This window comes from Moschus berezovskii, chromosome 5, assembly GCF_049115385.1.
Source record: "Moschus berezovskii isolate FMDL1 chromosome 5, NW_MosBer_1.0, whole genome shotgun sequence".
Classification (NCBI taxonomy): domain Eukaryota; kingdom Metazoa; phylum Chordata; class Mammalia; order Artiodactyla; family Moschidae; genus Moschus; species Moschus berezovskii.
The window spans coordinates 5,198,135-5,222,524 of record NC_142464.1 but is presented as its reverse complement, the minus strand read 5'-3'; the positions used below and the strand labels follow the sequence as shown (position 1 = coordinate 5,222,524).

The window sequence follows — 24,390 nt, the reverse complement described above, 5'->3', positions numbered from 1 at the left end:
TTCCATGGCTGAACACGAGACGAGACCTGACTCTGCAGGTGAATTCTGAGAGCAAACTCGAGAACCCTCTTGCCACTGGAGAGGAAACTTGAGTTGACGGACTCGAATCTACCTGCAGACCTATTTCTCTGCAGTGACTCCAGAGGAATTCCGAGGCTCGCCTTGCCAATGGAAAGGCTTTCTGACTTCCCAGATACAACACGTGAGGCTCCCTAATATATCCATCCTTACTCAGAAGGATCACCAATCTTCCTGCAGCAACTCAAGAAAAACCTCGAGATAGCTCCTTCAAATCAAGATGAGGCCCTTTTTTGCCTACAGCACCAAGACAGATGTCCCGAGTTCCTTCTCAAAATTCGATATGAGGTTTGAAATCTGTGATGCAACTCAAAGGTCGCCCAGAGATACCCGTCCCAATGAAAGAAGAGCTCAGAATTTCCCGCCACAATTTAAGAGGAGCCCAATGATCACACCTCAACTGAAGATAATGGGCCATTCTACTTTCATCTGAAGAGGAATCCCTACTTCCCCTCTCAACACTTGACGAGTAGTGTCACATATATTGACACTCCAGGGCAACATCGTGTATCCTGCACCAAGGTCAAAGACTCTGCCTTCATACTCAACTAAAGATGAGTCGTGTTGTGCTTACACCAGCTCCAGTGGAACACGGAGTGTCACCTCCCAACGTGTTCGGAGGCATGGATTCCCCCGCTGAGCCTCTCGAAATAGCTCACAGGCAGAGTGTGTGGGAATGCAGGCAGACGCTGGCTCAGGGTCCCCCCCCCACCAAGAGGCCTCTGGCCTTTGGCCCGAAGGAACAGAAAGGTAACAGAGGAGCCCCAGGCCGGGTCCGGTCACCTCTCCCGTCCCACCTGCGAAGTCTGTGGCCTTCCCTTTTGTGTGGACAAGGGTTTCTCAGTGTGTGTCTGCCTCAAGCAAGCCCAGCCTCATGTGGTTCAGGGGCCCATGGGCCGCTTTTGTCCACACCCAAGGGGAGAGCAGGCTGGGTGGCATGGGGAGAGTCCGGGCAGAGTTGACTGCCCAGGCTGACCTCACGCCCTCAAGGGCGTGTCCATCGTCCCGGGTGGTTATGTGAGAGGACACTCGTCTCTCTGCTCTTTCTGGGAACAGAAGGGCAGAGGGCACAAACAACAGCCATCCTGGCCAGGCTCAGCTAAGAATTATAGAAGCAGGGCTGGATGATGGTCACTGTCATTGCAAAGCATCCCACCCGAGGAGGCCCCTGAGGTGCACACCCCATCTACCACCCAGAGGGAGAATTCAGGGCACCAGCCCCCTTCCTGGGATGTCCAGTGCAGGCTCCAGGTGAGCGTGGCCACAGAGGGCTCAGCCCAACTGGCAATGAAGAGGAAGCGGGCAAGGCCTGCTGCCCAGACGCCACACAGCACACACCCCGGAGCCCAGTCTCAGGCTGCCATGGAGCTCAGCACAGCCGGCTCTGACCCAGAGCTCCGAGAAGCCCTGCCTCAGAGGCAACAGGAGGACCTGGAGTCCAGCACGGCAGAGCACAGAGGTGAGGCGGCTGGGGCTGCTGCATGTGAGCGTAGGGAGACGGTGCTGAGCCACACAGGGAGGAGTCCCCCAGAGCTGGGGCTGGGACTGGACCAAAGGCTGGCCTCACACCACCCAACTTGGGGATTGCAGAGAAGACTCCGATGCTGGGCCTTCTTAGCAAATATCTAGGAAGCTTTCGTGCCCACTTAGGCACATGGCAAGACTGACCTGTGCCACACTTTTCTTCTCCCCCAGCTCTAGCTCTGGCCGTCAAACTCAGCCGGCCTCCACAACCAAGACCTGTTCCTACGGATGAGGGGGCTGTAGGTGCAGGACCCAGGAATCCACTGAGGGGAGATCGAGACCTGAGACGTCCCCAAAGACACAGGGCCAGCCGGGTACTGGCCAGCACCCTCAGCACATCGAAGCTCTGTGCCTGCACGACTCCCAGCCCCAGGCCCCGATGACCCACCCCGCCTTCCAGAACCTCCACCTCCACCTGCACTTGCACCTGCATGGGCTCTGGCAGCAGAACCCGAGTCAGGGCCTGAGTGACGACCTGTGCAGGGGCAGCATGCCCTGACTCCTGCCAAGGTCTCAGACGCCCACATGACTGTCCCACCCCTGCAGAGAAAACAGGCCCCTGCTCTGGACAGAGGCCCAGAGCCCTTTCCGCAACCACCTCATCCAGGGGCGCGTTAGGCTCTACAGCATCTATCCTTGTGTGTTCCACGTAGATGCCGTCCACTCCCTCCCTACCCAGGGGAGATTGACTTCCCTTCCCCTGAGCTGATTTTCATCAGGATTCTAGGCATCTTACTCCTCATCTTTTATGTCTTTCTGTATATTTTGCTTGTAAGTGTGTGTCAATAAAATTTCCTTCCTTGATGCCATTTGGGAATATGGAGGTCTTCACAATGCTGTGTAAGCATCACCACTGTCTAGATTAAGACACGCTCATTCTATCCCCTCTCCCCAACTTCCCAGCAAAGCCTGGATTCATGGCAAGCACACCAATTTCCTGTTTTGACCGCCTGACAACATTGAGTATTCTTCTCTCTGCATTTCCTCACATTCTCTCGGGGTCCCCAATCAATGCCAGTCACTGAAATGATGGGATACTGGTTTTTGCTTTGACTGAAGGTGAAAGTTATAGTCTCTCAGTATTGTTAGAGTTTTGGCATCCCCATGAATTCTAGAGTCCATGGAATTCTCTAGGCCAGAATCCTGGAGTGGGTAGCTTTTCCCTTCCCCGTGGGATTATTCTGACTCCCCACGTATTGGAAGACCAAACTGGAAAATTCTGGTTTCGATGTCATTTGAAGGAGACTTTGGGTATCTGAAATGACAGTGTAGGTCCTTTCAAGATGTCATCTGCCAAACGAAACCCTCTTGGCAAATGTGCTCAGAATCTCTAGGTAGGAGTGCTGTTGTAAGTGGGACTACTCAGGCACAAGGGAAATGCTGAGTTCTTCCTACGGCACAAACAAACTCACAACAATAAACCTGGCAGGAGAAATGGAAAGATAAACCCACACCAACAAAGGGACAAGTGTTCCTCAGAACACAAGGGCAGAGAAAGACACACCATCCATGTGGCCCCCACAAGCTCGAGAAAATCAGTGATCGGGATGGAAACAGAATGAACCTGTGCAGGTCCAATGAGAAGCCATGCACATGGCTAGTGTAGCTCAGAGACAGCCTGACGCTTCTCATGGACACGTGTGCAAAGGGAAACACAGTGCAGGTGGCTGTGGTCATCATCTCAGAGGTAGGTGTTCAGGATGGTGACAACCATCCTTAGGGACCACAAGAGGGACTGGAGGCCCTAGCAGAGCCCATAGACCTCTCTCTCGCTCTCTGGGACAAGAGTGTGCCGGACCCATCAAAGTGCCACAGGAGCATCTCTTGACAATCAGTGCCCACCCTGAGGGTGGATCCCACTCCACTTCTGGCATGGTGTCTCCTGGCCTCTGAGATACTCACCTTTACTGGTCCGAAGCCTCAGGCCTGCTGGGCACTTGTGGAGACTAAACTCCCTTCAGCTGCTCACACAGCCAAGGGCACACAAGGATGCCTGTGGCCTCTGGCTCACAGATGGGAGATCAGTGCCCTGTCAACCCGACCTGGGGATCGGTGCTGAAAGGGAAGCCGCATCAGACTTCCATTTCACTGGACACAGCGTCCCTGATGCAAGAGCTGCTGAATCCATTCAACTGTGGAAATGAAAGCTGAAAAACACCCATCTTTCCGAGAAGATCTCCAAAAGAGTTTAGGAGAAACACCTTTGGAAACCAGAGGAGATGACATGCATGTCCATGGATACTTGACACCTCTCAGCAAATGCACTTCAAATGATTCCTAGACATACGTTTCTTGCAAAACGGATCACAAATCCAGAAGGAAATGGAGCAGACATTAGATATAGGCTCTGAGTTTTCACACACAATACAGAAAGGCACTACACAAAGAGGAACCAGGGAACAGAGTGAACATTGTCAATTCCAAGATTTGGATTCTGAGAAAGACTGTCTGAAAAGCGCAAACGACACATCCTAAGCTGGGAGAACACTGTTTGCATACACAGAGCTTAGGCGGGATTTGGCTCCTAATACACAAACGACATGAACACAAATGAGCCTGAAGGAGAGGTCTGAAGGGACACCAGGCGAAGGAAGGGACACGGAGAGGACACCGAATAATGCCCAGCACTGAGGGCCTGAGAAACATGGTCTAGCTGCCCTCCCCGAGACCCGTGGGACGCTGGACTAGGCCTGTTCTACCTGGAGGCTCAGAGAGATGGACACTGAAGAAGAGGAAGAGAAATCCTTGGCATTTCTAACACTCACAGCAAACACTTAGAAGGAGAAGGCAACAATCAACCCCACTGACAGTGGCATTCCCTGAAAGGCAAAAGCTAGGAGTCCATCTAACCCAGGAGGGAAGCCCCTCTGCTCAGAGAACTGAAAGAGATGGATGAAAGAAGGTGAAGCCACCAATCCAATGGAAAAGAAGCTGTGCTCAAGGATCAGAAGAATTCCTCCTGGTAAGATGATGTCACTTTCCCCTCCCCCCGACCCCCCACCTTGGGGCAATCCAGAGAGTCCAGGCTCTTCCTCTCAACATACCAACGGCTGCTCTCAGGGCATTATAACCAAAGAATTCCAACATGTTTATGGAAATACAAAGGAGTCAAAGTAGTCAATGCAATCTGCCGCAAAGCCCTGAAAAGGACATTGCAGGCTTCCTGATAGCCAATTAGACTATCACACTAGGATCATCAGGACAGCATGGTACTGGGAAGAAATCAAACATGCAGAACCAGATCCATGGAATGGAATTGAGGGTCCAGAAATAAACTCAAGCTTCTAAGGTCAATTCCTCGACGCCAAAGGAGGGGAGGCGATGTGAATGGGAACAAGTGCCTCGCAACGAAAGACAGTGGGAATTGGAGATTGTTTCATCTGAACAATCACATTGGCTTTTGGTCTCATAGCACCTCAGATTCAGTGAAACACATCAAAGAAAAGGCTGAAGTGATGAATCTCCTGGAAAGAAGCACGGGCCACAGGCTCCTTAATGTCAGGGACTTCTCAACATGTGTGTGTGTGGGCGGGAAGCAAAATTAGGTCTACTCAAGTCAGGGAACCAGGAATCCAAAGGACACCCACGGGCTTCGGTCCACTTGAACAGGTTTGCAACAGAAAACCTAAGCATTCACAAATCAAATTGGTAACAAACTGAACACAAAGCATATTTGCAAGCAGAATATCGGAGAAGAGGTTCCCACGTAAAAGAGACTGAGAACTCACACTGGTACGTCTCCAAGAACAAACCCCAGACCTATCCCATCCACTAACACCAACTCCAACCCCAAACCTTTACCTCACTAGAAACGAAATCCTAAAGGCTCACGCTAGGTCAACAATACACATGCGTACATACATTCACAATAATGCGAGCATCCACAGGAAAGACACAGAGAGGAAGAGACAGACTGAATTTGGAAAGGTCAAGAAAGAGAGGGAAGGAAGGCAAGAGACTGAACAATGGAGAGAGGAAATGAGTCAATTTCACAGAATTTGCATGAATCTCTCTTGAGGTTGGAAAAAGTGACAGTGCCTATTCCCCCTGCAAGGGTAAAGTGACCCACGATGATGAGACTCAAAGATAAGGATGCGGGGAGCCAGTGTTGGGGCAGCCTCCCCCACCCACCGAGGCTGAGTGGGACACTTGAGGAGTTCTAGGAAGGTTGATATCAGAGGGTGGGATGTCTGAATGACATTCCGGTCCTTCCAATGCTGGGGCCAAGAAATAGGCAAAAGGGGACAGCCTTTTCCCAGGTCCCAGAGCCCATACAGGCCTGATTCTGCCCCATTCTGTGCTAGGTCAGCCCTGTGTGGAATCCGTCTTTTGGGAAGTCTCAGTGTCCAAGCTCCACGTGATACCGGCCCAATGTTTGAACAGGCATTGGAGCTATTCGTAGGGTGACATACCTAGGAAGACGACGAGAGAGTGACCACAACTCTGCAGATGGAGAGACTGGGGAAACCCTGCGGGGCACATGGCTTGCCCAGGGCCACATCACAGAAGATGGAGCCTGGGCTGAAAGCAGCTGTGTCCTCAGAGCTCAGGCCCTGGCTGCACCCAGGTCTCCCCCAAGGCTGTGGGGTGGGCTGTGTGGGTGTCACTGTGCCTGCACGTGCCCTAAGGGCGTGGGGGAACAGCCAGAAACCCAGAGGGTCCCTTGGGGAGCTTTGTGGAAGGGACCTCGGCCACGAACCCAGGAAATGATGTCACTTCCTGCCAACAGAACCCAACAGAACCCTCAACCCAGGTATCCAGGCCTCCCCAGCGGAGAGGAGCCCCCAGCCATATCGCTTGCTGTCAAGATGTTCTGCTGTTTGCCCCTGCCCAGAGTCCGGGCCCTCAGGCGAGTGCACAGGCAACGTGTGAGGGAACGCGGTCGAGGCTGTCTCAGGCCCCCCACCCCCGAGAGGTCTCTGGCCCTTTGCCTGAAGGAAAAGAAAGGTAACAGGGTAGCTCCAGGCCGGGTCCAGCCACCTCTCCAGTCCCACCCGGGGAAGCCTGTGGCCTTTCCCTGTGTGTGGATGGGGGTCTCTCAGGGTGTGTCTCCCTCAAGCAGGCCCAGCCGCATGTGGCTCTGAAGCCCATGGGCCGCTTTTGTCCACACCCCAGGGGAGAGCAGGCTGGGTGGCATGGGGAGAGTCTGGGTAGAGCCAGCTGCCCAGGCTGACGTCAAGCCCTCAGGGGGGTCTCTGTCCTCCCGGGTGGATATCTGAGCGGACACTCATCTCTCTGCTCTTTCTGGGAACAGAAGGGCAGACGGGCAGAAGCAGTAGCCATCCTGGCCAGGCTCAGCTCAGAAATATCGAAGAAGGCCTGGCTGATTGTCACTGTCATTGCAGAACGTCACACCCAAGGTGGACCCTGAGGGGCACACCCCATCCACATCCGAGATGGAGGGCTCAGAGCACCAGCCCCCTGTCTGGAAGGCCCAAGGCAGGCTCCAGGTGAGCGTGGCCACAGAGGGCTCAGCCCAACTGGCGATGAAGAGGAAGCGGGCAAGGCCTGCTGCCCAGACGCCACCCAGCACACACCCTGAAGCTCAGTCTCAGGCTGCCACGGAGCTCAGCACAGCCGGCTCTGACCCAGAGCTCCGAGAAGCCCTGCCTCAGAGACAACAGGAGGACCTGGAGTCCAGCACGGCAGAGCCCAGAGATGAGGCGGCTGGGGCTGCTGCATGTGAGCAAGGGCAGGCGGTGCTGAGCCACACAGTCAGGAGTCCGCCATAGCTGGAGCTGGGCCTGGACCAAAGGCTGGCCTCACACCACACATCTTGGAGACTGCAGATAAGACTCTGATGCTGGGACTTCTTATCAAATGTTTAGGAAGCTTTCGTGCCCACTTAGTCACCTTGCAAGGCTGGCCTGTGGCAAACTTTTCTTTTTCTCCAGCTCTAGCTCTGGCCATCAAACTCAGCCGGCCTCCACGTCCAAGATCTGTCCCTACGAAAGTGGGAGCTCCAGGGGCAGGACCCAGGGATCCTCTGAGGGGAGATTGAGACCTGAGACGTCCCCTCCCAAAGACACGGGGCCAGCTGAGTACTGGCCAGCACCCTCAGGACATCCGAGCTCTGTGCCTGCACGATCCCCAGCTCAAGGCCCTGATGTCCCACCCCGCCTACCAAAACCTCCACATCCGCGTGCACTTGCATCTGCTTGGGTTTTCGTGGCAGTACCCGAGTCAAGGCCTGAGTGACCACCTGGCTCCTAACAAGGACTCAGACGCCCACCATGACTGTCCCACCCCTGCAGGGAGGACAGGCCCCTGCTCTGGACAGAGGCCCAGAGCCCTTTAGGCTACCACCTCATCCAGGAGCGCGGTTGGATCTGCAGCCTCCATCCCTGTTTTTTCCCCATGGATGCCGTCCACTCCCTCCCTACCCAGGGGAGATTGACTTCCCTTCCCCTGAGGTGATTTTCATCAGGCTCATAGGCATCTTTCTCCTCATCTTTTGTGTCTTTTATGGCTTTCTGTATATTTTGCTCATAAGTGTGTGTCAATAAAGTTTCCTTCCTTGATGCCATTTGGCAATATGGAGGCCTTCACAGTGCTGTGTAGGTATCACCACTGTCTACATTCGGACACAATCATTCTATCCCCCTACCCCCCATTTCCCCGCAAAGCCTGGATTCATGGCAAGCGCTCCCCGTTACTCTCTTCCCCGCCTTACAACATTGAGTCTTCTTCTCTCTGCATTTCTTTGCATCCTATTGTTGTCCCCAGTCAATGCCAATCACTGAAATGAAGGGAATTTGATTTTGCTCTGACTGAAGGTGAAAGTTATAGTCTCTCAGTATTGTTATTGTCTTAGCATCCCCATGAATTCTACAGTCCATGGAATTCTCTAGGTCAGAATCGTGGAGTGGGTAGCTTTTCTCTTTTCCAGGGGATTGTTCTGACTCCCCACTTACTGGAAGACCAAACTAGAGAATTCTGGATTCTATGTCATGTGAAGGAGCCTTTGGGTATCTGAAAGGACAGTGTAGGTACTTTCAAGATGTCATCTGCCAAACGAAGCCCTCTCGGCAATTGTGCTCAGAATCTCCAAGTAGGCAGTGCTGTGGTAAGTGGGACACCTCAGGCACAAGGGAAATCCTGAGTTCTTCCGTTGGCACAAACAATCTCACAACCATTAACCAGGCAGGAGAAATGGAAAGATAAAACCACACCAACAAAGTGACAAGTGTTCCTCAGAAACAAGGCCAGGGAAAGACCCATCATCCGTGTGGCCCCCACAAGCTCGAGAAAATCCGTGATCGGGAAGGAAACAGAAGAAACATATGCAGGTCCAATGAGAGGCAATGCACATGGCTAATGTAGCTCAGAGACAGCCTGACGCTTCGCATGGACACGCGGGCAAAGGGAAACACAGTGCAGGTGGCGGTGGTCATCATCTCATAGCTAGGTGCTCAGGATGGTGACAACCTGCCTTCGCGTCCACAAGAGGCAGTGGGGGGCCTAGCATAGACATCTTTCGCTCTCTGGGAGAAGAGTGTGCCGGACCCATCAAAGTCCCACAGGAGCACCTCTTGTCGATCAGTGCCCACCCTCAGGTTGTATCCAAATCCACATCTGGCACGGTGGTCCTGGCTTCTGAGATGCTCACCTCTGCTGGTTAGAAGCCGTAGGCCTGCTGGGAACCTGTGAAAATGAAACTCCCTTCAGCTGCTCATACAGCCAAGGGCACACAAGGATGCCTGTGGCCTCTGGCTCACAGATGGGAGATCAGCGCCCTGTCAACCCGACCTGGATATCGGTGCTAAAAGGGAGGCCACACGAGACTCCCATTTCACTGGACACAGCGTCCCTGATGCAAGAGCTGCTGAATCCATTCAACTGTGGAAATGCAAGCTGAAAAACACCCATCTTTCCGAGAAGGTCTCCAAAAGAATTTAGGAGAAACGCCTTTGGAAACCAGAAGGGATGACATGCGTGTCCAGGGCAAATTGACACCTATCAACAAATGTACTTTAAGTGATTCCTAGACATATGTTTCATGCAAAACGGTTCACAAACCCAGACGGTAATGGAGCAGACATTAGACATGAGTTCTGAGTCTTCACACACAATACAGAAAGGCACTACACAAAGAGGAACCAGGGAACACAGTGAACATTGTCAATTCCAAGATTTGGATTCTGAGAAAGACTGTCTGAAAAGCGCAAACGACACATCCCAAGCTGGGAGAACACTGTTTGCATACACAGAGAGGAGGCAGGATTTGGCTTCTAATACACAAATGACATGAACACAGACAAGCCTGAAGGAGAGGTTTGAAGGGACACCAGGCGAAGGAAGGGACACGGAGAGGACACTAATTGATGCCCAGCACTGAGGGCCTGAGAAACACGGTCTAGCTGCCCTCCCCGAAACCCGTGGGACACTGGACTAGGCCTGTTCTACCTGGAGACTCTAAGAGATGGACACTGAGGAAGGGGAAGAGAGATCCTTGGCACTTCTAACACTCACAGCACACGCTTAGAAGGAGAAGGCAAGGATCAACCCCACCGAAAGTGACATTCCCTGAAAAGCAATAGCTAGGAGTCCATCTAACCTAGCAGGTAGGCCCCTCTTCTCAGAGAACTGAAAGAGATGGATGAAAGAAGGTGAAGCCCACCAATCCAATGGAAAAGAAGCTGGGCTCACAGATTAGAAGAATTCCTCCTTGTAAGACGATGTCAATTCCCCTTCCCCCCAACCCCCACCGTGGGGCAATCCAGAGGGTCCACGCTCTTCCTCTCAAAATACCAACGGCTGCTCTCAGGGCATTATAACCAAATAATTCCAAAATGTCTATGGAAACCAAAAGAGTCAAAAGAATCAATGCAATCTGCCACAAAGCCCTGAAATGGACAAAGCAGGCTGCCCAATAGCCAATTAGACTATCAAACTAGGATCATCAGGACAGCATGGTACTGAAAAGGACTCAAACAAGCAGAACCAGGTCCATGGAATAGAATTGAGGGTCCAGAAATAAACCCAAGTTTCTACAGTTAATTTCTCAATGCCAAAGGAGGGGAGGCGATAAGAATGGGAACAAGAGCCTATGCACCGAAAGGCCCTGGGAATTGGAGATGGTTCCATCTGAACAATAACATTGGCTTTTGGACTCATAGCACGTCAGATTCAGTGAAACACATCAACGCAAAGCCTGAAGTGATGAAACATCTGGAAATAAGCACGGGCCACAGGCTCCTTCATGTCAGGGACTTCTCAACATGTGTGGGGAGGGTGAAGCAAATTTGGGTCTCTTCAAGTCAAGGAACCAGGAAATCAAAGGACACCCACGGGCTTCTGTCCACTTGAACAGCTTTGCAACAGAAAAGCTAAGCATTCACCAATCAAAATGGTAACAAACTGAACACAAAAGCATATTTGCAAGCAGAATATCGGAAAAGGGGTTCCCACGTAAAAGAGACTGAACTCACACCACTACGTCTCCCAGAACAAACCCCAGACCTATCCCTTCCCTTAACACCAACTCCAACCCCAAACCTTTACCTCAATCAAAATGAAATCCTAAAGCCTCACCCTAGGTCAACAATATACATGCATACATGCATTCACAGGCATGCAAGCATCCACAGGAGAGACCCAGAGAGAAGGAGACAGACTGAATTTGGAAAGATCAAGAAAGAGACGGAAGGAGGGCGAGAGACTGAACAATGGAGAGAGGAAATGAGTTGATTTCACAGAATTTACATGAATCTCTCTTGATGTTGGAAACAATGACGGTGCCTATTCCCCCTGCAAGGGGGAAAATGACCAATGATGATGAGACTCAAAGACAAGGATGCGGGGAGCCACTGTTGGGGCAGCCTCCCCCACCCATCGAGGCTGAGTGGGACACTTGAGTAGGACGACGAAGGTTGATATCAGAGGGGTCGATGTCTGAATATGACCTTCCAGTCCTCCCAATGCGGGGGTCAAGAAATAGGCAGGAAGGGGACTGCCTCTTCCCAGTTTCCAGAGCCCATCCATGTCTGATTCTGCCCCATTCTGTGCTAGGTCAGCCCTGTGTGGGATCCATCCTTTAGGAAGTCTCAGTGTCCAAGTCCCGGGTGATAGCGGCCCAAAGTTTGAACAGGCACTGGAGCTGTTCGTAGGCTGATAGACCTAGGGGGGAGATGGGAGAGTGACACCCACTCTGCAGATGGAGAGACTGGTGAAACCCTGCGGGGCACATGGCTTGTCCAGGCCACATCACTTCTGAGAAGAAGGATCCTGGGCTGAAAGCAGCTGTGTCCTCAGAGCTCAGGACCTGGCTGCACCCAGGTTTCCCGAAGGCTGTGGGGTGGGCTGTGTGGGTGTCACTGTGCCTGCACATGGCCTAAGGGCTTGGGGAAGGGTCCCTTGGGGAGCTTTGTGGAAGGGACCTCGGCCACGAACCCAGGAAATGATGTCACTTCCTGGCAACAGAACCTAACAGAACCCTCAACCCGGGTATCTAGGCCTCCCCAGTGGAGAGCAGCCCCTGGCCAGATCGCTTGCTGTGAAGATGTTCTGCTGTTTGCCCCTGCCCAGAGGCCGGGGCCTCAGACGAGCTCACAGGCAGAGTGTGTGGGAACGTGGTCAACGCTGGCTCAGGGCCCCCTCGAGAGGCCTCTGGCCCTTTGCTGGAAGGAAGGAAAGGTAAAAGCGGAGCCCCAGGGCAGGTCAGGCCAGGTCAGGCCACCTCTCCTGTCCAACTTGGGGAAGCCTGGGGCCTTTCCCTGTGTGTGGACGGGGGATTCTCAGGGTGTGTCTGTCTCAGGCAAGCCCAACCGCATGTGGGTCAGGAGCCTGTGGGCCGCTTGTTTCCACACCCCAGGGGAGGGCACGCTGGGTGGCATGGGGTGAGTCCGAGCAGAGCCAGCTGCCCAGGCTGACCTCATGCTCTCAGGGGTGTCTCCATCATCCGGGGTGGGTATCTGAGCGGACACTTGTCTCTCTGCTCTTTCTGGGAGCAGAAGGGCAGACGGGAAGAAGCAGCAGACATCCTGGCCAGGCTCAGCTCAGAAATATCGAAGCAGGTCTTGCTCATGGTCACTGTCATTGCAGAACATCCCACCAGAGGTGGCCCCTGAGGGGCACACCCCATCCACCTCCCAGAGGGAGGGCTCAGAGCACCAGCCCCCTGCCCAGCAGGCCCAGTGCAGGCTCCAGGTGAGCGTGGCCGTGGAGGACTCAGCCCAACTGGCAATGAAGAGGAAGCGGGCAAGGCCTGCTGCCCAGACGCCACCCAGCACACACCCCGGGGCCCAGTCTCAGGCTGCCACGGAGCTCAGCACAGCTGGCTCTGACCCAGAGCTCCGAGAAGCCCTGCCTCGGTGGCAGCAGGAGGACCTTGAGCCCATCACGGCAGAGCACAGAGGTGAGGCTGCTGCGGCTGCCGCATGTGAGCATGAGGAGGCTGTGCTTAGCCACACAGGGAGGAGTCCCCCAGACTTGGGGCTTGGTCTGGACCAAAGGCTGGCCTCACACCACCCATTGTGGAGACTGTAAATAAGACTACGATGCTGGGGCTTCTTTGCAAATCTCTAGGAAACTTTTGTGCCCACTTAGGCACATGGCAAGGCTGGCCTGTAGAACATTTTCTTCTCCCCCAGCTCTAGCTATGGCCGTCAAACTCAGCCGGCCTCCAAGTCAAATACCTGTCCCTACGGAGGTGGGAGCTCCAGGTTCAGGACCCAGGGATCCACTGAGGGGAGATCGAGACCTGAGACATCCCCTCCCAAAGACACAGGGCCAGCCGGGTACTGGCCAGCACCCTCAGCACATCGGATCTCTGTGCCTGAACGACCCCCAGCCCCAGGCCCCAATGTCCTACACCACCTTCCAGAACCTCCACCTCCCCATGCACTTGCAGCTGCTCGGGCTTTGGCGGCAGAACCCGAGTCAGGGCCTGAGTGACCACCTGCACAGGGGCAGCCTGCCCTGGCTCCTGCCAAGGACTCCGACGCCCACCATGACTGTCCCACCTCTGCAGGGACAGACACGCAGAGCCCTTTTGTCAAACTCCTCATCCAGGGGCACGTTTGGCTCTGCAGCCTCCATCCCTGTGTGTTCCCCGTGGACGCCATCCACTCCCTTCCCACTCAAGGGAGATTGACTTCCCTATGCCTGTGCTGATTTTCATCAGGCTCCTAGGCATGTTTCTTCTCATCTTTTATGTCTAATGGCTTTCTATATATTTTGCTCATAAGTGTGTGTCAATAAAGTTTCCTTCCTTGATACCATTTGGGAATATGGAGGCCTTCACCATGCTGGGTAAGCATCACCACTGTCTACATTGGGAAAACTCATTCTACACGCGCCCCCCCCCCCCTTCCCAGCAAAGTCTTGATTCATGGCAATCACTCCCCGTTCCTTTCCCTGCTGCCTGACAACATTGAGTCTTCTTCTCTCTGCATTTCCTTCCAACCTTTCGGGGTCGCCAATCAATGCCAATCACTGAAATGATAGGATACTGGTTTTTGCTCTGACTGAAGGTGAAAGTTTTAGTCTCTGAGGATTGTTAGAGTCTTGGCATCCCCATAAATTCTACAGTCCATGGAATTCTCTAGGCCAAAATCCTGGAGTGGGTAGCTTTTCCCTTCTCCGGGGGATTATTCTGACTCCCCACGTATTGGAAGACCAAACTGGAGAATTCTGGTTTCTATGTCATTTGAAAGAGCCTTTGGGTATCTGAAAGGACAGTATAGGTCCTTTCAAGATGTCATCTACCAAATGAAGCCCTCTCGGCAAATGTGCTCAGAATCTCCAGGTAGGCAGTGCTGTTGTAAGTGGGACACCTCAGGCACAAGGGAAACGCTGAGTTCTTCCGCTGGCATAGACAGGGTCCCTGCTGCAAGAGCTGCTGAATCCATTCAAATGTGGAAATGCAAGCTGAAAAACACCCATCTTTCCGAGAAGGTCTCCAAAAGAGTTTAGGAGCAACGCATTTGGAAACCAGAGGGGATGACATGTGTGTCCATGGAAACTTGACACCTCTCAACAAATGCACTTCAAATGATTCCAAGACATACATTCCATGCAAAACGGTTCAAAAATCCAGAAAGAAATGGAGAAGACATTAGACATGAGCTCTGAGTCTTCACACAAAATACAGAAAGGCACTATACCAAGAGTAACCAGGGAACACAGTGAACTTTGTCAATTCCAAGATTTGGACTCTGGAAAAGACCATCTGAAAAGTGCAAACGACACACCCAAAGCTGGGAAACAACTGTTTGCATACACAGACTTTGGCAGGATTTGCCTCCTAGGCTATGGTTTTTCCTGTGGTCATGTATGGATGAGAGAGTTGGACTGTGAAGAAAGCTGATCACCGAAGAATTGATGCTTTTGAACTTTGGTGTTGGAGAAGACTCTTGAGAGTCCCTTGTACCGCAAGGAGATCCAACCAGTCCAATCTAAGGGAGATCAATCCTGGGTGTTCATTGGAAGGACTGATGCTAAAGATGAAACTGCAATACTTTGGCCACCTCATGCGACGAGTTGACTCCCTGGAAAAGACTCTGATGCTGGGAAAGGTTGGGGGCGGGAGGAGAAGGGGACGACGGAGAATGATATGGCTGGATGGCATCAGCGACTCTGTGGACATGAGTTTGAGTGAATTCCAGGAGTTGGTGATGGACAGGGAGGCCTGGCGTGCTGTGATTCATGGGGTCACGGAGAGTGGGACACGACTGAGCAACTGAACTGAACTTAACTGAACACAAACGACATGAACACAAAGGAGCCTAAAGGAGAGGACTGAAGGGACACCAGGCGATAGAAGGTGCACGGAGAAGACACTGAATGATGCCCAACACTGAGGGCCTGAGAAACACTTTCTAGCTGCCCTCCCAGAGCCCCGTGGGACCCTGGACTAGGCCTGTTCCACCTGGAAGCTCAGAGAGATGGACAGTGAGGAAGGGTAAGAGAAATCCTTGGCATTTCTAACACTCACAGCAAACTCTTAGAAGGAGAAGGCAAGGATCAACCCCACCAACAGTGACATTCCCTGAAAGGCAGGAGCTGGGTGTCCATCTAACCCAGGAGGGAAGCCCCTCTGCTCAGAGAACTGAAAGAGATGGATGAAAGAAGGTGAAGCCCACCAATTCAATGGAAAAGCAGCTGTGCTGATGGATTAGAGGAATTACTCCTGGTAAGATGATGTCACTTCCCCCTCCCCCCGATCCCCACCGTGGGTCAATCCAGTGGGTCCACGCTATTCCTCTCAAAATACCAATGGCTGCTCTCAGGGCATTATAACTGAAGAATTCCAAAATGTTTATGGAAATACAAAAGAGTCAAAAGATTCAATGCAATCTGCCACAACGCCGTGAAATGGAAATAGCATGCTGCTTGATAGCCGATGAGACTATCACACTAGGATCATCAGGACAGCATGGTACTAGGAAGAAATCAAACACGCAGAACCAGATCTTTGGAATGGAATTGAGAGTCCAGTAATAAACCCAAGCTTCTACGGTCAATTCCTCGATGCCAAAGGAGGGGAGGCGATATGAATGTGATCAAGAGTTGCTGCAACAAAAGGCCGTGGGAAATGTACATGGTTCCATCTGAACATTCACATTGGCCTTTGGTCTCATATCACCTCATATTAAAGGAAGCACGTCAACGGAAACCCTGAAGTTATTAAACTCCTGGAAATAAGCGTGAGCCATAGGCTCCTTCATGTTAGGGGCTTCTGAACATGTGGTCGGGGGAAGCGAAAATCGGTCTCTTCAAGTCAAGGAAACAGGAAACCAAAGGACACCAACGGGCTTCCATCCAATTCCATGAACTCTCCCCCACCCATCAACTCTTCCACCCATCAATTCTCCTCCCACACCTGTAAATTGAGTTCCCTTCCCTTGAGGGTCTTCATTTGGATTTTCTGTAACTCTGTTGTTTTTGTTTTAGATTTTTTATGGCTTTCTGTACTGCTTTCTTTTAAGTTTTTATGAAAATATTTTATTATGATTGTTGCAAATTGGGAACACAGAGGATGTTCAAAATGCTGTGTTACCATTACCACTTTGTAGTTTCAAAACCTTTCAATATTCTGCCCCACCTCCCAACAAATCCTGTATTCACAGCAAGCACTCCATGTTCTTCCCTCTCCCTGCCGCTGAACAAACTTCAGTTGTTTTCTTTCTTTCTTTCTTTCTTCTTATATTCTGGGTTTCCCCATCAATGAGTATAGAGAAGTGACAGAAGTAGTTTTTTCCTGACTCCCTACGTATTGTAAATCTACATTTGCGATCTTTTGTTTTTATTTCATTTGAAGTAGCCTTTAGGTATCTGAAAGGACAATGTAGGTACTTTGAAGATATCATGGGCTAAATGAAGCCCTTTTGCCAATTATAGTCATAATCTCCAGGCAAGCATTATTGTTGTAAGTATGAAATCTGAGCCAGAAGGAGAATGCTGACCTCTTCCTGTGGCTCAAACAAACTCACAAAATAAGCCAAGAAAGAATGCTGGCAAAAAAAAAACAAACATCCTAACAACCGGTAAAGTGTTCCTCATGACAGAAGGCTAGAGAATGACCCAATATCCTTGTGGCCCAAAATCCTGTAGAAATTCAGTATTCTGTAAAGAAGAGAACACGTTGGAAGTTCCAAGGAGAAGCAGCGCACATGGCCAGTGCAGTTTAGGGATGGCTTGCCCGCTCAGAGGAAGACACACAATAGTAGAAACCTTTTGCAGACAGCAGTGACAGTCATCACTGTTCTAAGTGCTTCAAATTACTGTTCAGTCGCTCAGTCGTGTCCAACTCTTCGCGACCCCATGAACGACAGCACTCCAGGCTTCCCTATTCATCACCAATTCCCAGAATTCACTCAAACTCATGTCCACAGAGTCGGTGATGCCATCCAGCCATCTCATTCTCGGTCATCACTTCTCCTTCCGCCCCCAACCTTTCCCAGCATCAGAGTCTTTTCCAGTGAGTCAACTCATCACATGAGGTGGCCAAAGAATTGCAGTTTCAGCTTTAGCATCAGTCCTTCCAAAGATAACCCAGGATTGATCTCCTTTAGAATGGACTGGTTGGATCTCCTTGCAGTACAAGGGACTCTCAAGAGTCTTCTCCAACACCACAGTTCAAAAGCATCAATTCTTCGGTGATCAGCTTTCTTCACAGTCCAACTCTCACATCCATACATGACCACGGGAAAAACCAGAGCCTTGACAAGACGGACCTTTGTTGGCAAAGTAATGTCTCTGCTTTTTAATATACTATCTAGGTTGGTAATAACTTTCCTTCAAAGGAGCAAGTGTCTTTTAATTTCATGGCTGCAATCAGCATCTGCAGTGATTTTGGAGCCCAAAAAACTAAAGTCTGACACTGTTTCAACTGTTTTTCCATCTATTTCCCATGAAGTGATGGGACCAGATGTCATGATTTTTGTTTTCTGAATGTTGAGCTTCAAGCCAACCTTTTCACTCTCCTCTTTCACTTTCCTCAAGAGGCTTTGGAGTTCCTCTTCACTTTCTGCCATAAGGTTGGTGTCATCTGCATATCTGAGGTTATTGATATTTATCCCAGCAATCTTGATTCCAGCTTGTGCTTCTTCCAGCCCAACATTCCTCATGATGTACCCTGCATATAAGCTAAATAAGCAGGGTGACAATATACAACCTGGATGTACTCCTTTTCCAGTTTGGAACCAATCTGTTGTTCCATGTCCAGTTCTAACTGTTGCTTCCTGACCTGCATACAGGATTCTCAAGAGGCAGGTCAGGTGGTCTGGTATTCCCATCTCTTTCAGAATTTTCCACAGTTTATTGTGATCCACACTGTCAAAGGCTTTGGCATAGTCAATGAAGCAGAAATAGTTGTTTTTCTGAAACTCTCTTGCTTTTTCCATGATCCAGCGGATGTTGGCAATTTGATCTCTGGTGCCTCTTCCTTGTCTAAAACCTGCTTGAACATCTGGGAATTCATGGTTCACATATTGCTGAAGTCTGGCTTGGAGAATTTTGAACATGGCTTGACTAGTATGTGAGATGAGTGCAATTGTGGGGTAGTTTGTGCATTCTTTGGCATTGCCTTTCTTTGGGATGGGAATGAAGACTGACCTTTTCCAGTCCTGTGGCCACTGCTGAGTTTTCCAAATTTGCTGGCAAGGCAAATTGCAAGTGGTCAAACAGGAGATGGCAATAGTGAACATAGACATTTTAGGAGACAGTGAGTTAAAATGGACTGGAATGGGTGAATTTAACTCAGATGACCATTATATCTGCTACTGTGGGCAGGAATCCCTTAGAAGAAATGGAGTAGCTGTCATGGTCAACAAAAGAGTCTGAAATATAGTACCTGAATGCAATCTTAAAAACTACAGAATGATTTCTGTTCGTTTCCAAGGCAATCCATTCAATATTACAGTAATCCAGGCCCATGCCCCAACCAGTAATGCTGAAGAAGCCAAATTTGAACGACTGGAAAAGATTAGTTATGCTCATGTGACCACATAGGCTGTCCACTGTTTGGAGCTACCATAGGAGCTGCAACAGGAAAGGCTGAGCGCTTTTGCCCCTGAGCACCTCTCTTTCCTCTGCACCATCAGGGCCCTCCTCCACATTTGCACACCAGAGGCCTTTTCTGAGACATGCAGGGACCCTCCCTCAGTTTCCAACAGGTTGTATACACCTCTGTCCTTTCAATACCTCCCTTGAAACTCAGCTCATGAGCTCATTTGCCAGCATCACGGCCCACCTGGCTGCCGTGGGAGGGACGGAGCTGAATGTGAATCCAAAGCTCAGATCTGACTGCTGGGAATCTGTGTATAAAGGACCTATATATTCTTACCATAGAGATTGTAGTAGGCTCCTGGGATCTAGAACTAGGGCCTGGGGCAAAATGACTCCACAGAAGTTTTGATGCCTGGTGTGCTCCTGGGGATGGGTGTATTCTCCTGAGGTTCTGAAGGCCCACTGTGTGCAGGTTCCCAGTGCATAGAGTACAGAATGTGGAGTCCTGCCATGGAGGTGGTCGCAGCTCATGGATGAGCAAGACAGGCAGGCAGGTCCCCAAAACACCTGAGCTGTATTCATGAGAGAATGGCATGGGGCAAAGGAAGAGACCCAGGTCTGCTTCCCCCTGTGGTGCCCAGGGCAGGTTGTTACCAGACTAAACACTTACCACGGTGAGGAGTGTGACTGCTGTCTGCAGAGGGGTTACACTGGCGTGCGTCTTTTCTGAGTAGTCAGGCCGCCTCTAAACTACACTGGCCATGGGCATGGCCTCTACTTGGAACTTCCCATGTTTCTTCTCTTCCTGACTGAACATTCAATTCCAAGAGGGTTTTTGGGCCATAGGATGTTGGGTTTGCTCTAGCTTTGTCCAGTGAAGAACGCTTTTCAGTTGTTGTGGTTAGTTTTTCCAGCTCTCTTTCTTGACTTATTCTGTGAATTTGTTTGGCTTATTCTGTGAATTTGTTGAGCTCAGCATCTTCCTTCTGGCTTTGATGTGACACTTTAAACTGCAATGCCTAAGTGGATATTCTGACCACATTTGCCGAGAGGGCTTCCTTCTGCAGAGGACATCTTGAAAGGACCTACACTGTCCTTTCAGATACCCAAAGGCTACTTCAAATGACATAGAAACAAGAATTCTCAAGTTTGGTCTTCCAATATGTGAGGAGTCAAAAATATCCCCTGGAGAAGGGAAAAGCTACCCACTCCAGGTTCTGGTCTAGAGAATTCCATGGACTGCAGAATTCATGGGGTTGCAAAGAGTCTAACAATACCAAGAGACTATAACTTTCATATTCAGTCAGAAAAAAAACGCAGTATCCTAGCATTTCAGGGATTGGCATTGAATGGGGACCCCGAAAAGATGGGAAGAAATGGAGAGAGAAGAAGACTCAATGTTGTCAGACGGGAGAAGGAGGAATGGGGAGTGTTTGACGGAAACCCCTCTGAGGGCGTGAGGTCAGCCTGGGCCACTGAGTTGCATATTAGCTGTGGGCTTGTCTTATATGCCTTTTAGTAAGTTCCGTGTATAACCACAGTACTGAGAGATGGTATCAAATTGATACTACACTTTGTCAAAAGCTTTTTCTGCAATTATTGAGAAGAACACCTGATTTTCTTCTTAATTTTGCTCACGTTGTGTATCACATTGATTGATGTGCAGATAATAAACCATCCTTGGTGATCGGATAAATTCCATTTGATCACAGTGCATGATTCTTTTAATGTATTCTTGAAGTGGTTTACTAATATTCTTTTGAGGATTTGTACATCTATGTACATCAGGGTCAGGGTTCTCTGGTGGTTCATATGGTAAAGAATCTGCCTGCAATGCTGGAGACCTTCCACTGGGTCAGGAAGATCCCCTTGAGAAAGGAATGGCTACCCACTCCAGTATTCTTGCCTGGAAAAGTCTATGAACAGAGGACCTGGTGGGTTGCAGTCCATGTGTCACAAATAATTGGACATGTGAATGACTTACACTTACCAGGGTTCTTCTAGATATTCTTAAGATCTAAATTAAAGATTTTTATCTGAGTGAAAAAATTACAGTCAAAGGCAAAAATGTCTAAAGTCAGAGAGTTCTTAGAAGTAAGTGACAATAAGGCATAAGAGATGAAAGCAAGGACTCCACATATTTGACTTTTCATAAGAATTTTAGGTCTTCAGAGGTATTCTCACTAAACTGAATAGATTATGCAAGCTTTAGTTTAAAATATAAACCTTTTTTGGTATTATGTTTCTATGATGAGACTGAACTTTTTATAATTTATGTATAAGATATTAAGGGATACTCTGTAGATAATAAAATCATATTTTCAGAACCTTTCATGACATTTATAAGCACTAATATATAGGGGAAAAGTAGCTAGGAATAGAGGATGATCCTATATAGATTGAGATGACAGTACAGACGTGTTGAATGATAGTTTTTGGATTGTACTTATTTATTTTTAATTGAAGAATATCTGCTTTACAATGTTTTGTTGGTTTTCCTCATACACCAACACAAATCAGCCATAAGTGTATTATCCACTCTCTGGTGAGTCTCTCTAACACTTCCTGCCATCCCACCCTCTGGGTCGTCACAAAGCATTGTGCTGGGTTCCCTATGTTATGTAGCAACTTCCCACTAGTTAGTTATTCTACATATGGAAGTGGCTATGTTTATGTGCTCCTATCTCAGTTCATCCCACCCACTCCTTCCAGCTGAGTTCACACGGCCTTCCTCCACATCCGTGTATCTATTTCTGCCCTTCAAGTGTTCACCAGTACCATCTTTCAAGCTTCACATGTGTGCATTAATATACTATAATTGTTTTTCTCTTTCTGACTTACTTCACTCTGTATCACAGGTTCTAGGTTCATCCACCTCAGTTAAAATGATTCGTATTTGTTCCTTTTCATGGTGGAGCAATATTCCATTGTGTATGTGTTCCGTAACTTCTTTATCCACTCTTCTACTGATGGACATTAGGCTGCTTCATGCCCTGGCTATTTTAAATAGTTCTTCAGTGGACATTGGGGTACATGTGTCTTTTTAGAGTTAAGGTTTTATCAGGGTATATGGCCAGTAAGGGATTGTTGGGTCATATGTTAGCTTTATCCCTAGTGTTTTAAGAAACCTACATTCTCTTATCCATAGTGGCTGTATCCATTTATATGTCTCCCAACAGTGCAAGAGGGTTCCCTTTCTTCCATGTCCTGTCCAGCATTTATTATTTGTAGAATTGTTGATGATGTTCATTCTGACTGGTGTGAGGTGATATCTCATATAGTTTTGATTTGCATTTCCTTAATAATGAATGCCCTTGACCATCTTTTCATGTGTTTGGTGGCCTTCTTAATGTCTTCTTTGGAGAAATGTGTTCAAGTCTTCTGCTCATTTTTCAATTGTTCTTTTTTTTTTTTTTTCTGATTATTAGGCTCTCTGATCTACTTGTGTATTTTGCAGATAATCCTTTGTCATTTGCTTTGTTTACAATTATTTTCTCCCATTCTGAGAGTTGTCTTTTCATCTTGTTCATAGTTTTCTTTGCTGTTTAAATACTTGGAAGTTTCTCTGGTTGCCATACTTTTACTTTTATTTCAGTCACTCTAGGAGGTGGTCAAAGAGGATCTTTCTGTGATAAATTTCAAAGAGTGTTCTGCCTATGTATTCCTTTAAGAATTTTGCAGTTTCTGGCCTTACATTTGGTCTTTAATCCATTTTGAATTTATTTTTGTGTATAGTGTTAAGAAGTGTTCTAATTTCATTCTTTTACATGTATGTGTCTCATTTTCCAGCACCAGTTATTGACAAGGCTCTCTTTCCATCGTTTCTCCATTGTACATTCTTGCCTCCCTTGTCTAAGAAAAGGTGCCTGCGGGAGCGTGGGTTCATCTCTCAGTTTTTGATCTTGGTCCATTGCTCTCTGTTTCTGTTTTTGTGCCTGCACCTTAGTGTCTTGATGACTCTAGGTTGGTAGTATAGTCTGAAGTCAGAAAGGTTGATTCCTCCAGTTCCACATTTCTTTCCAAGATTGCTATGACTAATTTGGGTCATTTTTCCCCATATAAATTACAAAATTATTAGTCCTAATTCTTTCAAAAATGTCATTGTTTTTTAATATGGATGAATTGAATCCTCAGATTGCTTTGGGTAGTATAGTCATTTTCACAATATTGATTTCTTCCAATTCAAGAACATGGCATGTCTTTCTATCTGTTTGTTTCATCTTTGATATCTTTCATCATACAGCCCATCTTTCTCCATCCAAGTGTTTTTGTCTGTTTAGGTAGGTTTATTGCTAGCTGTTATTCTTTTTGTTGCAGTGGGGAATGGCACTGTTTCCTTAGTTTCTCTTTCTGATTTTTCCTGTTGTACTATAGGAATGCAAAGGATTTCTGTGTACTAATTTCGTACACTCTGCTTCACTAAATTCACTGATTAGCTCTGGGAATATTCTGGTTCTATCTTTAGGGTTTACTGTGAAAGAAACAGCTCATCTGCAATCAGTGAGAGATGTACATCTTCTTTTCCAATAGACATTATTTTTCTTTTTCTTCTCTGATTGCTATGCCTATGACTTAAAAAACTGGATTGAATAATAGGAATGAGTGTGCACCATGGTCTTGATCCTGATCTTCGAGGAAATGTTTAAATTTTGACACCAGTGAGAATAATGTTTGCTGAGAGATTTTTCTATATGACCTTTATTATGTTGAGGTTCTATGCCCATTTACGAGGCATTTTTTAATTCATAAGCTGGTGTTTAATTTTGTGAAAATCATTTCCAGCATTTATCAAGATTATCATATGGTTTTAACCTTTCAATTTGTTAATATAGTGTGTCACATTGATTGGTTTGCATATAGTGAAGAATCTTTGCAACCCTGGGATAAACCCCACTTGAACTCGGTGTATGATCCTTTTAATGAGTTTTTGGGTTTTTTTTTTTTTGCTAGCATTTTCCTCAGGATTTTTGCGTTTGTGTTCCTCAGTGATATTGGCCTACAATTTTCTTTTTTTGTGGGCATTTCTGCCTCATTTTGGGTCATGGCAATAGTGGCCTCTCAGAATGAGCTGGGGATGTCCCTCCCTCCACGTTTCTGGAAGCGTTTGATCAAGATAGGTACTGTCACACCTCCACCGTTTGAGAGCATTCATCTGTGAAGTCCTGGGATTTTGTTTGTTGGAGACTTTTGCTCACAGTTACTAGTGCTTGTGATTGATCTGTTCACAGTTAGAGCTTGTGATTAGTGTTGGTCCTTGTGATTGATTTATTCCTATTTTCTAGTTCTTCCTGGTTCAGACTTAGAAGATTGTAGCTTTCTAAATAGTTGTCCATTCGT

The 24,390-nt window shown here is 48.6% G+C and overlaps 1 pseudogene; it reads left to right on the top strand.

The window, feature by feature from the left end:
• The first annotated feature begins 12,103 nt into the window (after window positions 1-12,103).
• LOC148777779 (uncharacterized) lies at window positions 12,104-13,696 on the top strand (annotated as a pseudogene).
• The last annotated feature ends 10,694 nt before the right edge of the window (window positions 13,697-24,390 follow it).